Genomic DNA, 15957 nt, shown 5'->3' on the forward strand with positions numbered 1-15957 from the left:
CAATAAAGAAAAAAAAAAAAAAAAAAAGGGAAGGGGGGTGGCAGGAGACAAGCACACAGAAATTGTATTGGAGGGGACCTACATTCCCTCCAATGCGTTATGTGTGGTTTTCTCCGAGGCTATGGGTCCCTCTTCTTCCAGCCAGAGGTGGTACTCCCTTCTATATTAAAAAAAAATATATATATATATATATATATATATATATATATATATATATATATATATATATATATATATATATATATATATATATATATATATATATATATATATATATATATATATATATATATATATATATATATATATATATATATATATATATATATATATATATATATATATATATATGTTATAAGAAGGTAAATTGGATAGGTTTACATAAAGTAAAAAAAAAAATGTTGACTGAAAATTGTTTATTTTTAAATATAAAGCATGAAAACATTATAATTCCATAGCATTCACTATTATTTTTAAATTTGTACATAAATCTTAAAAAAACTCTGTCTCAAGAATATATGTTTTTAGTTATCTGTAATGGCTTTAAGAACGTCAGAAATAAGTATTTTTGTCAATAGTTACATTATTACCTCTGTGGCTCCATTTAAAAACGTCCACAAACGTTCTGTGTTTGCTGGGATGTACACGATAAGAATCCTTTCTTCATTATTTTAATGAAATATATAATGATTTACTAGGTTTAAATTAATAATATATAATGATTTAAATCTAGACAAACTTTTAAATACTTATTTCCTGCCTTTGTAACTAAAAGGAAAAGGAACTTTTGTAACTTACATAGGTTGTAACTGAAAGGAAACGATTTTAAAAGAAAATTTGTACGTGAAATAGATTCTCCAAAAGTTGCGCATTGGTTCCTTAATACACTGAATTCGGAGAAGTGAGAAACGCATACCATAATGACACTGGGTGAACCACAATAGCAATTAAATTGCAAGACAGAGAAAGAGATTAGTATTATTCACCCTAAAACAGAAGAAGACAGACATTGGAGCTTAATTGACACTATGGAAGAGAGCTTTCCTTCCTTTCCTTTCAATTTAATAAGGATGAGACAAGAAATAGGATATCACACACAACAAAAGATTGAAATAGAGTTTGTGATGCGAGTTTTGAGCAAGATTCTGTCCTCGGTGTTTTATCTGGTATTGCTTTCATTGATAACCTTATTAGGACAAGAAATAATAATAATGAAAGAGCTACTGATAATTACTCATATATTGGGGAGAGCCAGTGGATGCTTGTTGAGGAAATGGATGCAGTAGAAACGGTTAGGTCATATTGCAATGACAGACAAGTATTTCTCTTGTGCTGGCCTGAATTGAATAGAGGTAATAATGATCATAGTGAGGCCTTCTATGTTTTAAAAGAATTTACTGGCCAAAAACTAATCTATTTTGGAGAAGACAAGGGAGGATGCTCTGTGTGTGATGGCTTTGTTGACTTGTTAAATAAAGATTTTCATTGTGTGAAATCAAACACATGTCATAATATTCATTCTTAAATAAATTCTAATATTTATTTCTACATGAGACTGTAGTAAGATTTAAACTCAATATAATTGTCTCTTGAATAACTGTATATGTTTAAATACTATGACTTATCACTCAGTATCAACGTTGCAAAATAAATTTGTTGCTTTCTGAATAACATTTCTTTAACCTTAATAGAATAAGCTGCTTAATACAGTGGGACAACAAACATGTATAAGTGATAGGTTAGGATAGGTAGGATAAGTTAGGTTAAGTAAGGCTGTTAACACGTTTTGTCTAATTAGCACCGTTATATTAATTTATTAGAAAGATTTTGTCAGGGAAATATTATGAAGTTAAGTTACAAAAAGTTGAAATGGTTAATGCTTAAACAAGATACATTTAAAAGATATGTCTTTGGTAAAAGCTTGTTCTTAACAATATATATGAAAGAGAAAACTACTACTTAATGGAAGTTACATGAAACAGAAAAATTACAAATTTTGTGAAAAGTTGTACATGTTTAGTACGATATAATACTTAAAGTATTATAATGTAATATAATATAAAATATATACTTAATATATATACTGTATATATTTTATAATATAAAAATATATACTGTATAAAGTATATACTTAAAGTTGATTGTGTCTACATAATGACATGTCTTAGTAAGTTTAACACAAACTATAGTTTAAATGTTACAGGAACGATGCTCTTGACAATATATTTATTAAATGAAGAACAATGTTTATTACAGTGAGAGTTTTTTTAATGCACGAAGAAGTCCTAATAAGTACAACTTGATGAATACAGGTAACTTAGAAAGTATCCGTGATGCCTCAAAGAGTATCCTTTGTTACATGAAGATGACTTTGAGAAAATGCTTGATGTCTCTGAGAGTATCCTTGATGCCTCTGTGAGTATCCTTGATGTCTCTAAGAGTATTCTTAATGTCTCTGAGAGTATCCTTGATGTCACTGAGAGTATCCTTGATGTCTCTGAGAGTATCCTTGATGTCTCTGAGAGTATCCTTGATGTCTCTGAAGCGTATCCTTAATGTCTCTGAGAGGATCCTTAATGTCTCTGAGAGCATCCTTGATGTCTCTAAGAGTATCCTTTGTTGTGTAAAGAAGTTTCAAAGAGTATAATTGTTACGCAAAGATGCCTCAGAGAGTATGCTTCTTACGTAAAGACTGCATGGAGAGTGTTGGAGAATATCATTGATGGCACGAAGACTATCCCTTGATGCGTAAAGAGGTCTTAGAATCTTTCATTTGAAGTACAAAGAATAATTTTGTTAAGAAACTTAGTGACGACGTCACCAACAACAATTTTCTTACTTTATGAAAGTGTACAGTTAGCTGAGATGTGATATAAAGATGTTACTTTAAACTATTTTTTGAGTGCATTCTTAGTTAAGATATGACATGAAAATAAAGTTTTAGGAAATTTGATAATGCATTAAGAATAATACTAGTTAAGAAATGATGTGAAGACGTTACATTAAATCATTTTCAGTACCACGAACTGTAATGTTAGTTTAGGAAAAATTGTCTTAGTAAATTTGTTACTGCATAAAGTGTAGTTTTGTTTAAGAACGGTGATAGAAAGAAATATTAAGCTGGAAAGAAAAATGCATTGCATAGGTTTGTTACAGAAAAAAGTTATATTAAGAATGGTTTTACAGAATGACTGTTACCTTAAACAATGAAATGACTTAGTAAAGTCTATCTGTCTTAATTTGGCAACAAACAGATATTACAGAAAGAGAGAGAAAGCTTGGTAAAAGTTGCCTTAGTACACTTTTGTTCTAAAGAAAAAGGAAAGGGAGAGAGAGAGAGAGAGGCCATACACAGAACATACAGAGCAGATAAGGAGCAAGTAATGAATGTCAAGAATATAGAGAACATGTGTATCTTATTCTTGAGGTCCTTGAGATGATTTCAGGGCTTAGTGTCCCCGCGGCCCTGTCCTCGACCAGGCCTCCTTTTTTCTTACACACCCATCAGGAAGCAGCCCGTAGCAGCTGTCTAACTCCCAGGTACCTATTTACTGCTAGGTAACAGGCGCATCAGGGAGAAAGAAACTCTGTCCATTTGTTTCCGCCTCAACTGGGGATTGAATCCGGAACTTTAGGACTACGAATCCGAAGTGCTGTCCACTCAGCTGTCAGAAACCCTGACAGGTAGGGTAAGTAAATAATATCAAACAATGTAAAACAAGTTGTGCAGACAACATGTGAGAACATCTAAGAACACTCCCAGATTATGGAGAAGTTAAGCATAAACACTTGAGTATTGACAAGGCACAGTAAGAAGATTCACAGTCGATTCACAATCGTCTTGATAATGGTCCAGGACGGACCGAAACGTCGTCGTCTTTTTGTCTTCTAATGAGTGGTTTGGTCAGCAGTAAGAAGATTAATGGTAAATTGCGTGTTAATAGCTTTTTTTTACAAGAACATTACAGAGATAGATGTAGAATGAGGGAAATGAGAATAATACAGTAAAATGAGAGAGAGAGAGAGAGATAACCTTACCTGGAGCGTATATTTACATGTGTACACTGTTACGATAATCTCCTTCAAGAGAGATTTGGCCTACTCTTTCCTATCATCATGTTACTTCAGTACATCTACAACATCTAGATACTACAATCAAGAGTAGTACATATTTAGTGGAATACGTTTCTACCAGGCGTATACGTACCCTACACTCGCTCTCCACCTTCCCCCCCCCCCCCCCCTAGCTTTCGCCACTCCACCTGCGTCGATCACCAAACCACCACTTGCAGCCAGTACGCGTCCCATTGGTGAATCGTCGTCTGCACTCGACTTCAGCACCATCTCCACAGCCGATGACTAAGCATGCACGAGCCATTGGATTTAGAATATTCTGTGCTCTCAAAGCTGATACACCTATCTAATATACGCTCTGTGTAATAGTGGATGTGTTCAGCCAGCCAATATTCTCAGCACCTTTTAATTAATTTTTTGTCTTGTTCATTGTAGAGTAACGTAACCACTGTTTTATTTTATATTATTTTTTGACTTTGTAATCTTGTTTATTTGCACTGTACATAGCCAAGGGATTATCTTTGTTCATATTTGTTTTCAAGTTAATTAAAGTTTCATTGTTTACACGATTTGTTTTGTGTGTTTTTCCCTTACTTGACTGTGGTGTTATGTGTTGCTGAGAAAGTCTTGGTTGTAGGGTTAATATAAAGCCATTGCTTGGTTACTGACTTTAATACTTAAACTGATACATGACTAGCAGCTTCCAAGCTTGGCGGGCGTCCTGTATGCTCCCTTGTTTACCTCTCTGCTGGCGTCTGAGCCGCAGCACATACAAACGGATGGTACTGTTTTCTATGAACATGACATCCCTCCTTTTCTTTAAAAAGAATGAATACAGGATGTCTACCATGCTTGTAGCACAAAGCAAAGTTATTGACACAAAGTAAGTTATTAACATATCAAGAGATATTGCATACATTTAACATTAATTAAGCACGCAAAGAATTTAAACAACTTAATCTTTACCACACAGGATTTCAATGTTAAAAATACAAATGCAATGTTAAACAAAAATGAAAGAACCTGTAATACAAAGTTACAAAATATTGAATGAGAGATCTGCATTATTCAAACAATATTAAATTTAGTTTAGCATAACAAGTAAATACTTTGCATTACCTAGGAACACAATTAATCATAAAATCGTGTAGGGCGTTTAACATGACGCTTAGGACGAGAGTCCTTAAATACAATGATATCCCTTGATGTCAAGAGATCTTTGTCGGGTTATAACTCATTTTTTCTTTTTCCTTTGTACGACTTTGTACTTCATCATTTTCTACACTAGTTGGAATCACTTTGAAATAGGCCATATTACGTGTTACACTATGATCTCTATTACTCGCTGTTACCATAGTTCCTTTTACACTAATAACTTTATATGGTTTTGTATCATACGGCATATCTAGCTTTCCCTTTTTTTTCTTTTTAACGAGAACAGTATCTCCAACCTTTATGAATTGTTCCTTTTACGTTGATCATGAACGATTTTCATTTTGCCCTTGGTTAGTGCATCCTTCTGAGCGAGACGTGTATCCGTTACCTCGGCTGGCATGACGGGTAGTGCGATCCTCATAGGACGTCCAAATAAGATTTCACCAGGCGACTTCCCAGTGTTCCATGCGGTGTTGCATGGTAGTTCCCGAGAAAAGCATACATAGCTTGTTTCCAGGATCGTTCTACGGCATGAGCACAGCATACCGCTTTCATGAGAGGTTGCATGAATCTCTCAACTTCTCCATTTGCTTGAGGATGTAGTGGCATCACACGGCAGTGTTTGAATCCAATATGCTCAGCAAGGTTGATGAAGTCTTGTCCATTAAATGGCGGTCCATTGTCCGTCTTGACAACTTCAGCAATGCCAAAATCTGAAAAGATCTTGTCGAGCTTCGGGATGACAGCCTTTGCAGATGTGGAAGTGATGATTTCTCTACTGCTACCGCTGTCCCTCAAGACCCTCGGAATCTACCTCCAAATTTTACCAGTTTGGAGTTCCGTAAGTTACAGAGGGAAGATTAATCATTAACACCATTATTCTTCCCGGCTGAGACTCAACCTGACAGTATCCCTGGGTTCTTCCTAGAGAATGAGTTCCTCTACCGCAGATACAGACCCAGCAAGCTGAAGGAGGATGACGATTGGGCCAATGTCGAACAACTAGTGATTCCCACCAGCATACGGCCCGATATTCTACACCTGGCCCACGGAGCTCTTTCTCACTATGGTTTCAACAAAACCTACCACGGAATCAGACAAGACTACTACTGGCTAGGTATGGTAAAAGACGTTAAAAAATACGTACAACAGTGTCATACATGTCAGATGGCAGGTAAACCTAACATCTCTATTCCTCAGGCTCCAATAAAACCCATCAAGGTGCCTGCGGAACCTTTCCACAGACTCGGTATAGACTGTGTTGGTCCTTTACCCCGGACCAGTTCTGGCAATGCCTATATATTAACTATCATGTGTCCTACCACCAGATTCCCCATAGCAGTTCCAGTAAAGAACATTACGGCTGCTACTGTGGTGAAACACCTATTGAAGATCTTCACCCAGTATGGATTTCCAAGAGAGGTTCAAAGCGACTGTGACACCAACTTCACCAAGCACCAAGTGATCTCTTCAAGAAGACACTGGAGGAGTTCAACATCACACAGGTACTGTCCAGCCCCTATCATCCTGCTTCACAGGGTTCTCTTGAACGTAGTCATCAGACTATTAAAGCACTCCTAAAGAAATTCTGCAATGACACCTTGAAGGACTGGGATAAACAACTTGATCTCATTATGTGCATTTTCAGAAGTCTCCCCAATGAGTCTCTAGGAGTATCTCCTTATGAGATGCTCTACGGACGTAAGTGCCGTACTCCTCTCAAAGCTTTCAAAGACTCTCTACGTAATGCCACCTTCAGTGACCCTCAGAATGTGCCCCAGTTTCTTCAAAACTTAAAACACATTTTAGAGAGAGTACGTAAATTTGCCAATGACAATCTATTGAAAGGCCAGGAGAGGATGAAGATTCATTTTGACCAAAGCAGCAAATTAAGGAAATTTAAACCAGGAGACTTCGTGTTGGCATATTTTCCTATCCCAGGTTCTCCATTGCAAAACAAGTTTTCAGGACCCTACCGTATCTAGGAGTGCAGGAACAACCACAACTACGTTCTTGAGACTCCAGATAGGCGGCGGAAGACACAGTTGTGCCACGTCAACCTCCTGAAGCAGTATCAAGGTGTTCCCCCCACTGTGTTGGTATCGGTTTCCACATTTAAAGGTCCATACCTCCACAGTGAAACCTTCCCCTGCTTCTCCTGAAAGCACTAACACTGAGTCGGTGCTTTCCAACTCGGAAATCCTGGCTAATCTTCATAACTATTTTCAGGACAATAATAGTGCACCTCTCATCAGAATCTTCAAGGAAGACCAGAAGTTGTTCAACGATGATCCTCAGGTGTGTAATGTGGTTCAGCACGACATCCAACTACTCCCCGACACACGGCCGATTCGCCAACCTTTCTACCGAATCAGCCCGAGTAAGAAGAAAGTCATGCGTGCTGAGGTACAGTACCTCCTGGATCATGGGCTGGCTACACCTTGTGAGTCCCCTTGGGCCTCACCCTGCATCTTGGTGCCAAAACCGCATGGTAAGATCAGACTATGTACCGACTACCGTAAATTAAATCTTGTGACTGTCAAGGATGCGTACCCCTTTCCCAGAATAGATGACATCCTTGACGCCATTGGTCATGCGCGGTACCTATCGAAGCTGGACTTACTAAAAGGATATTACAAAGTATGTTTGACGGAGCGAGCTAAGGAAATATCTGCTTTTACCACTCCTTTTGGCCTTTACAGATACGAACGCCTTCCCTTTGGACTATGTAATGCCCCAGCCACCTTTCAGCGAGCTGTCAACCGCGTCATTCGGGGCTTAGATAACACTTACGCCTACTTGGATGATATCGTTGTGGCAACCAACACCTGGAGCGAACATCTGCTCCAGCTGCAACGATTGTTTGCCAAGCTCCTGACAGCTGGCCTCACCGTCAACCTGGGCAAGTCCACCTTTGCCAAAGGTAAAGTGCGTTATCTTGGTCATGAGATAGGGAGTGGCAGCATAGCTCCGTTAAACATACTTTCCCTAGCCATCCAGCATTACCCACAGCCTACCACCAGGAAGCCGCTCCTGCGCTTCCTTGGTCTTGCCTCCTACTACCGTAGGTTTGTGAGGAACTTTAGTACGGTAGCGACACCATTGATCACTTTAACCAGCCCCAAGTAACGGTATCAGTGGACCATTCAGCAAACCGTTGCTTCTGAACAACTTTAATTCCTGCTCTGTTCTAATCCTATTCTCGCCTCGCCAGATATCACAAAGCCTTTCATCCTCCATGTCGACGCCTATGGTACCGGCATCGGGGGTGTCCTGATGCAACAACGAGGCGAGGAGGTTCTGCCTGTTAGCTACTACAGCTACAAATTTAAACCACACCAAAGAAACTACAGCACGATCGAAAAGGAGCTGCTATCAATCGTCCTGAACTTGCAGCACTTTGAACCGTACCTGCAAGGTACTCGGTCTACCACCATCTACTCAGACCACAATCCCTTACGCTTCCTGCAGCAAGCCCAATTCGGCAACCAACGGCTTCTACGATGGTCTTTATATCTGCAGAATTTCAACCTGGAGATCTTCTACATCAAGGGTTCTGACAACATCATAGCCGACGCCCTCTCCAGAGTCTATGAGGTAGAGGCTGCTCTACCTACCACTCTACCTCCTGAAGATGTAACTTCACCCGGAACTGCAGGCTTCGGGAGAGAGTTGTAACGATAATCTCTTTCTAGAGAGATTGAGCCTGCTCTTCCCTACCTCAAGTTACGTCCAGTTAACAAGTATAAGATGCTATATTTAAGATACGTCCACCGGTAGCACAAAACGTTTTGACCAGGAGGCAAAACGTACCCAAGATCGCTCCTACTTCACACACTCTCCACGCCGGCTTGTCGTCAAGCAGCAAACTACTGATTCCAGCCTGCCAACTCCTGATTGGTGACTCGCCGACCGTGCACCTGCACACTGCACCTCCGCGCCCTCTACCTGAATCGACGTCGGAGCCCTGACCAGCTATCAACTTCAGAATATTCTTTGTGCTCTTAGAGTTGACATCTCTCTCTGGCATACTAAGCTCACTGGCTTGTATACAAAGGGAGGTTTCAGCCATAGCCGATATTCTCAGCACCATTTTATTATTTCACCATTATAATATTGTGTCTCACATTGTCTTTGCATTTATCTTTGTTATTTAATTGAACTTTTCATTCCCCCGAGATTTGTCTTTATTTTCATTTATGTTTAAAGTAAATATATTAAAGTTTCATTGTTCATATTTTGTGGTTTACGTGTTCCTCCCTCTCACTTACCACAGACAACAGGCAAGCAGTCTATCTTTTTTTTGTAAGTGTGACCAGGCATTGACACCTGCCATTGGAGGACTGCCGAACATCAACGCTCCAACACTTTCCCGTCACAAATAAATAAATATATATATATATATATATATATATATATATATATATATATATATATATATATATATATATATATATATATATATATATATATATATATATATATATATATATATATATATACTCATGAGAAACTCTCCAGACACAAAACAGAACGCTTTAAAAGAGACCAACGTCGTCTATGCCTTCAAATGCCCTCTTGGGGACTGTAAGCCTCAAAAAACTCAATATATAGGAAAGACAACAACATCTCTTTCCAGGCGATTAACGATGCATAAGCAACAGGGTTGCATTAAGGAACATATAATCTCTTCCCACAACCAAACCATCACCAGAGAAATCTTAGCAAACAACACAGAAATCATCGATAGATACAGCGATAGTAGGCGGCTTGACATCTGCAAGGCACTACACATCAAGAAGTCAACACCAGCTTCAACAGCCAATTAATGCACAACTATATTCTACCCACTTCAAGACTCCGCGAAATATGGGCCAATAGGCCCTCTGCAATTACTTCCATTCTTACCTTCAATACCCATTGTTTCGTGTTCTATCCTGTGTTGAAAGTTTCGTTCACCTCATCCAAAACTGTTGTAACATATCACCTCACCCAAAATCCGGTTGTAAAATGAAAAATGAAAGCTGTTTAAATTATAGCGTAAGTAAGAACTCTGTTTAGTGTTTGCAGGTAATAGTTGTGTGTGTGTAAACCAAAAGTCTTTGAAAATGTAATAAGTTATTACGAAACGCGTTCAAGTGTCGCGTCAGACTAGAAATAAAAATGAATTTTGGAGAATTGATTTTTCAATTACCATCAACAGTGAAAAGAAACGTAAGAAAGATCGAGAAAACTCGTGTTAGAATTATTAATCTTACTTTTTCGGTAATATTTAATAATATATATATATATATATATATATATATATATATATATATATATATATATATATATATATATATATATATATATATATATATATATATATTTATATATATATATATGTCGTACCTAATAGCCAGAACGCACTTCTCAGCCTACTATTCAAGGCCCGATTTGCCTAATAAGCCAAGTTTTCATGAATTAATGTTTTTTCGTCTACCTAACCTACCTAACCTAACCTAACCTAGCTTTTTTTGGCTACCTAACCTAACCTTACCTATAAATATAGATTAGGTTAGGTTAGGTAGGGTTGGTTAGGCTCGGTCATATATCTACGTTAATTTTAACTCCAATAAAAAGAATTGACCTCATTCATAGAGAAAAGGGTTGCTTTATCATTTCATAAGAAAAAAATTATTGTAAATATATTAATTCAGGAAAACTTGGCTTATTAGGCAAATCGGGCCTTGAATAGTAGGCTGAGAAGTGAGTTCTGGCTACTAGGTACGACATATATATATATATATATATATATATATATATATATATATATATATATATATATATATATATATATATATGCGAACAAGCCTGAATGGTCCCCAGGACATATGCAACTGAAAACTCACACCCCAGAAGTGACTCGAACCCATACTCCCAGAAGCAACGCAACTGGTATGTACAAGACGCCTTAATCCACTTGACCATCACGACCGGACATAATGAGGTGATAGCCGAGGCTATTTGAACCACCCCACCGCCGGCACTCGGATAGTTATCTTGGGCATAGCATTTTACCAAATCACCTCATTCTTTGGGGAACACGTGAGGAACACAAATGCGAACAAGCCTGAATGGTCCCCAGGACATTTGCAACTGAAAACTCACACCCCAGAAGTGACTCGAACCCATACTCCCAGAAGCAACGCAACTGGTATGTACAAGACGCCTTAATCCACTTGACCATCACGACCGGACATAATGAGGTGATAGCCGAGGCTATTTGAACCACCCCACCGCCGGCACTCGGATAGTTATCTTGGGCATAGCATTTTACCAAATCACCTCATTCTTTGGGGCACACGTGAGGAACACAAATGCGAACAAGCCTGAATGGTCCCCAGGACATATGCAACTGAAAACTCACACCCCAGAAGTGACTCGAACCCATACTCCCAGAAGCAACGCAACTGGTATGTACAAGACGCCTTAATCCACTTGACCATCACGACCGGACATAATGAGGTGATAGCCGAGGCTATTTGAACCACCCCACCGCCGGCACTCGGATAGTTATCTTGGGCATAGCATTTTACCAAATCACCTCATTCTTTGGGGCACACGTGAGGAACACAAATGCGAACAAGCCTGAATGGTCCCCAGGACATATGCAACTGAAAACTCACACCCCAGAAGTGACTCGAACCCATACTCCCAGAAGCAACGCAACTGGTATGTACAAGACGCCTTAATCCACTTGACCATCACGACCGGACATAATGAGGTGATAGCCGAGGCTATTTGAACCACCCCACCGCCGGCACTCGGATAGTTATCTTGGGCATAGCATTTTACCAAATCACCTCATTCTTTGGGGCACACGTGAGGAACACAAATGCGAACAAGCCTGAATGGTCCCCAGGACATATGCAACTGAAAACTCACACCCCAGAAGTGACTCGAACCCATACTCCCAGAAGCAACGCAACTGGTATGTACAAGACGCCTTAATCCACTTGACCATCACGACCGGACATAATGAGGTGATAGCCGAGGCTATTTGAACCACCCCACCGCCGGCACTCGGATAGTTATCTTGGGCATAGCATTTTACCAAATCACCTCATTCTTTGGGGCACACGTGAGGAACACAAATGCGAACAAGCCTGAATGGTCCCCAGGACATATGCAACTGAAAACTCACACCCCAGAAGTGACTCGAACCCATACTCCCAGAAGCAACGCAACTGGTATGTACAAGACGCCTTAATCCACTTGACCATCACGACCGGACATAATGAGGTGATAGCCGAGGCTATTTGAACCACCCCACCGCCGGCACTCGGATAGTTATCTTGGGCATAGCATTTTACCAAATCACCTCATTCTTTGGGGCACACGTGAGGAACACAAATGCGAACAAGCCTGAATGGTCCCCAGGACATATGCAACTGAAAACTCACACCCCAGAAGTGACTCGAACCCATACTCCCAGAAGCAACGCAACTGGTATGTACAAGACGCCTTAATCCACTTGACCATCACAACCGGACATAATGAGGTGATAGCCGAGGCTATTTGAACCACCAGTGATTTGGTAAAATGCTATGCCCAAGATAACTATCCGAGTGCCGGCGGTGGGGTGGTTCAAATAGCCTCGGCTATCACCTCATTATGTCCGGTCGTGATGGTCAAGTGGATTAAGGCGTCTTGTACATACCAGTTGCGTTGCTTCTGGGAGTATGGGTTCGAGTCACTTCTGGGGTGTGAGTTTTCAGTTGCATATGTCCTGGGGACCATTCAGGCTTGTTCGCATTTGTGTTCCTCACGTGTGCCCCAAAGAATGAGGTGATTTGGTAAAATGCTATGCCCAAGATAACTATCCGAGTGCCGGCGGTGGGGTGGTTCAAATAGCCTCGGCTATCACCTCATTATGTCCGGTCGTGATGGTCAAGTGGATTAAGGCGTCTTGTACATACCAGTTGCGTTGCTTCTGGGAGTATGGGTTCGAGTCACTTCTGGGGTGTGAGTTTTCAGTTGCATATGTCCTGGGGACCATTCAGGCTTGTTCGCATTTGTGTTCCTCACGTGTGCCCCAAAGAATGAGGTGATTTGGTAAAATGCTATGCCCAAGATAACTATCCGAGTGCCGGCGGTGGGGTGGTTCAAATAGCCTCGGGTATCACCTCATTATGTCCGGTCGTGATGGTCAAGTGGATTAAGGCGTCTTGTACATACCAGTTGCGTTGCTTCTGGGAGTATGGGTTCGAGTCACTTCTGGGGTGTGAGTTTTCAGTTGCATATGTCCTGGGGACCATTCAGGCTTGTTCGCATTTGTGTTCCTCACGTGTGCCCCAAAGAATGAGGTGATTTGGTAAAATGCTATGCCCAAGATAACTATCCGAGTGCCGGCGGTGGGGTGGTTCAAATAGCCTCGGCTATCACCTCATTATGTCCGGTCGTGATGGTCAAGTGGATTAAGGCGTCTTGTACATACCAGTTGCGTTGCTTCTGGGAGTATGGGTTCGAGTCACTTCTGGGGTGTGAGTTTTCAGTTGCATATGTCCTGGGGACCATTCAGGCTTGTTCGCATTTGTGTTCCTCACGTGTGCCCCAAAGAATGAGGTGATTTGGTAAAATGCTATGCCCAAGATAACTATCCGAGTGCCGGCGGTGGGGTGGTTCAAATAGCCTCGGCTATCACCTCATTATGTCCGGTCGTGATGGTCAAGTGGATTAAGGCGTCTTGTACATACCAGTTGCGTTGCTTCTGGGAGTATGGGTTCGAGTCACTTCTGGGGTGTGAGTTTTCAGTTGCATATGTCCTGGGGACCATTCAGGCTTGTTCGCATTTGTGTTCCTCACGTGTGCCCCAAAGAATGAGGTGATTTGGTAAAATGCTATGCCCAAGATAACTATCCGAGTGCCGGCGGTGGGGTGGTTCAAATAGCCTCGGCTATCACCTCATTATGTCCGGTCGTGATGGTCAAGTGGATTAAGGCGTCTTGTACATACCAGTTGCGTTGCTTCTGGGAGTATGGGTTCGAGTCACTTCTGGGGTGTGAGTTTTCAGTTGCATATGTCCTGGGGACCATTCAGGCTTGTTCGCATTTGTGTTCCTCACGTGTGCCCCAAAGAATGAGGTGATTTGGTAAAATGCTATGCCCAAGATAACTATCCGAGTGCCGGCGGTGGGGTGGTTCAAATAGCCTCGGCTATCACCTCATTATGTCCGGTCGTGATGGTCAAGTGGATTAAGGCGTCTTGTACATACCAGTTGCGTTGCTTCTGGGAGTATGGGTTCGAGTCACTTCTGGGGTGTGAGTTTTCAGTTGCATATGTCCTGGGGACCATTCAGGCTTGTTCGCATTTGTGTTCCTCACGTGTGCCCCAAAGAATGAGGTGATTTGGTAAAATGCTATGCCCAAGATAACTATCCGAGTGCCGGCGGTGGGGTGGTTCAAATAGCCTCGGCTATCACCTCATTATGTCCGGTCGTGATGGTCAAGTGGATTAAGGCGTCTTGTACATACCAGTTGCGTTGCTTCTGGGAGTATGGGTTCGAGTCACTTCTGGGGTGTGAGTTTTCAGTTGCATATGTCCTGGGGACCATTCAGGCTTGTTCGCATTTGTGTTCCTCACGTGTGCCCCAAAGAATGAGGTGATTTGGTAAAATGCTATGCCCAAGATAACTATCCGAGTGCCGGCGGTGGGGTGGTTCAAATAGCCTCGGCTATCACCTCATTATGTCCGGTCGTGATGGTCAAGTGGATTAAGGCGTCTTGTACATACCAGTTGCGTTGCTTCTGGGAGTATGGGTTCGAGTCACTTCTGGGGTGTGAGTTTTCAGTTATATATATATATATATATATATATATATATATATATATATATATATATGTTACGAACCCGGATCCAGTGTCCGAGTCTGGAGCAGTGACAACCACGCCATCTGTGGGTCAGCTCCCGAAACCCCCGCCAAACGGACGACGACACCTAGTGAGGACAGCGTGTACTGGCCTCGAGGACCAGTTTCCAGTCTGGTTCAGCGCTCAACACTGCCGCTCCTGACCTCTGGTGAGGTGGTGCTCCGACGACAGCGCCATCTATGGACTGGATACGTCAGGTGTTTGCGCCCAAGCCCGTAAGTGAGATGTATTAGTGTCCCGGTTAGTGATGACGTGTCTGTTTACAGAGTCGACCTGGGACCACTGTGTTGAAGGTTGAGTCAGTCTACCCAAGGCAGCCAGTCTCCATACTGTGAAGTTTGCTGCAGCTGTTGTGACGTCGTCCCCCCGGAAGAACACTGTGGTGTGTTAGCCTGCCAGTGGAGTGGCAGTGAAAGGATTTACCCGGGACCGACTATTTTAGACGATAATCCACTGGGGTACTGAAGACAGGAGGGTGATTGGTGATATCACACGAGGCTCCTGTCTAGGGCGTTCCCCTTTGATCGTTCGTGGAGTGGCCGTACCAGCCTTGGTGGCTCAGTACCTGCCAGCAGACCAGCTGGACGTGTGGTTGACTGCCTCCACGACGGTGCCCCCAGTGGACCTGTGTTTTGGCTGACCTGTGGCCCGGGTAGGCTCGGCATTCTCAGAAGACACGTCGTGAGGCCACGAAGAAAGCACCAAGGACTCGGCACCGAGAGTTAAGGCACCAGCGTCTTCAGCAGAAGACATATATTGTGGATTAATCCCCTTGTAAAGTGTTAATACCCCTTCCCCCTGTGTATTCTTTTATATA

This window comes from Procambarus clarkii, chromosome 71 (genome assembly GCF_040958095.1).
Source record: "Procambarus clarkii isolate CNS0578487 chromosome 71, FALCON_Pclarkii_2.0, whole genome shotgun sequence".
NCBI classification, from domain to species: Eukaryota; Metazoa; Arthropoda; class Malacostraca; order Decapoda; family Cambaridae; genus Procambarus; species Procambarus clarkii.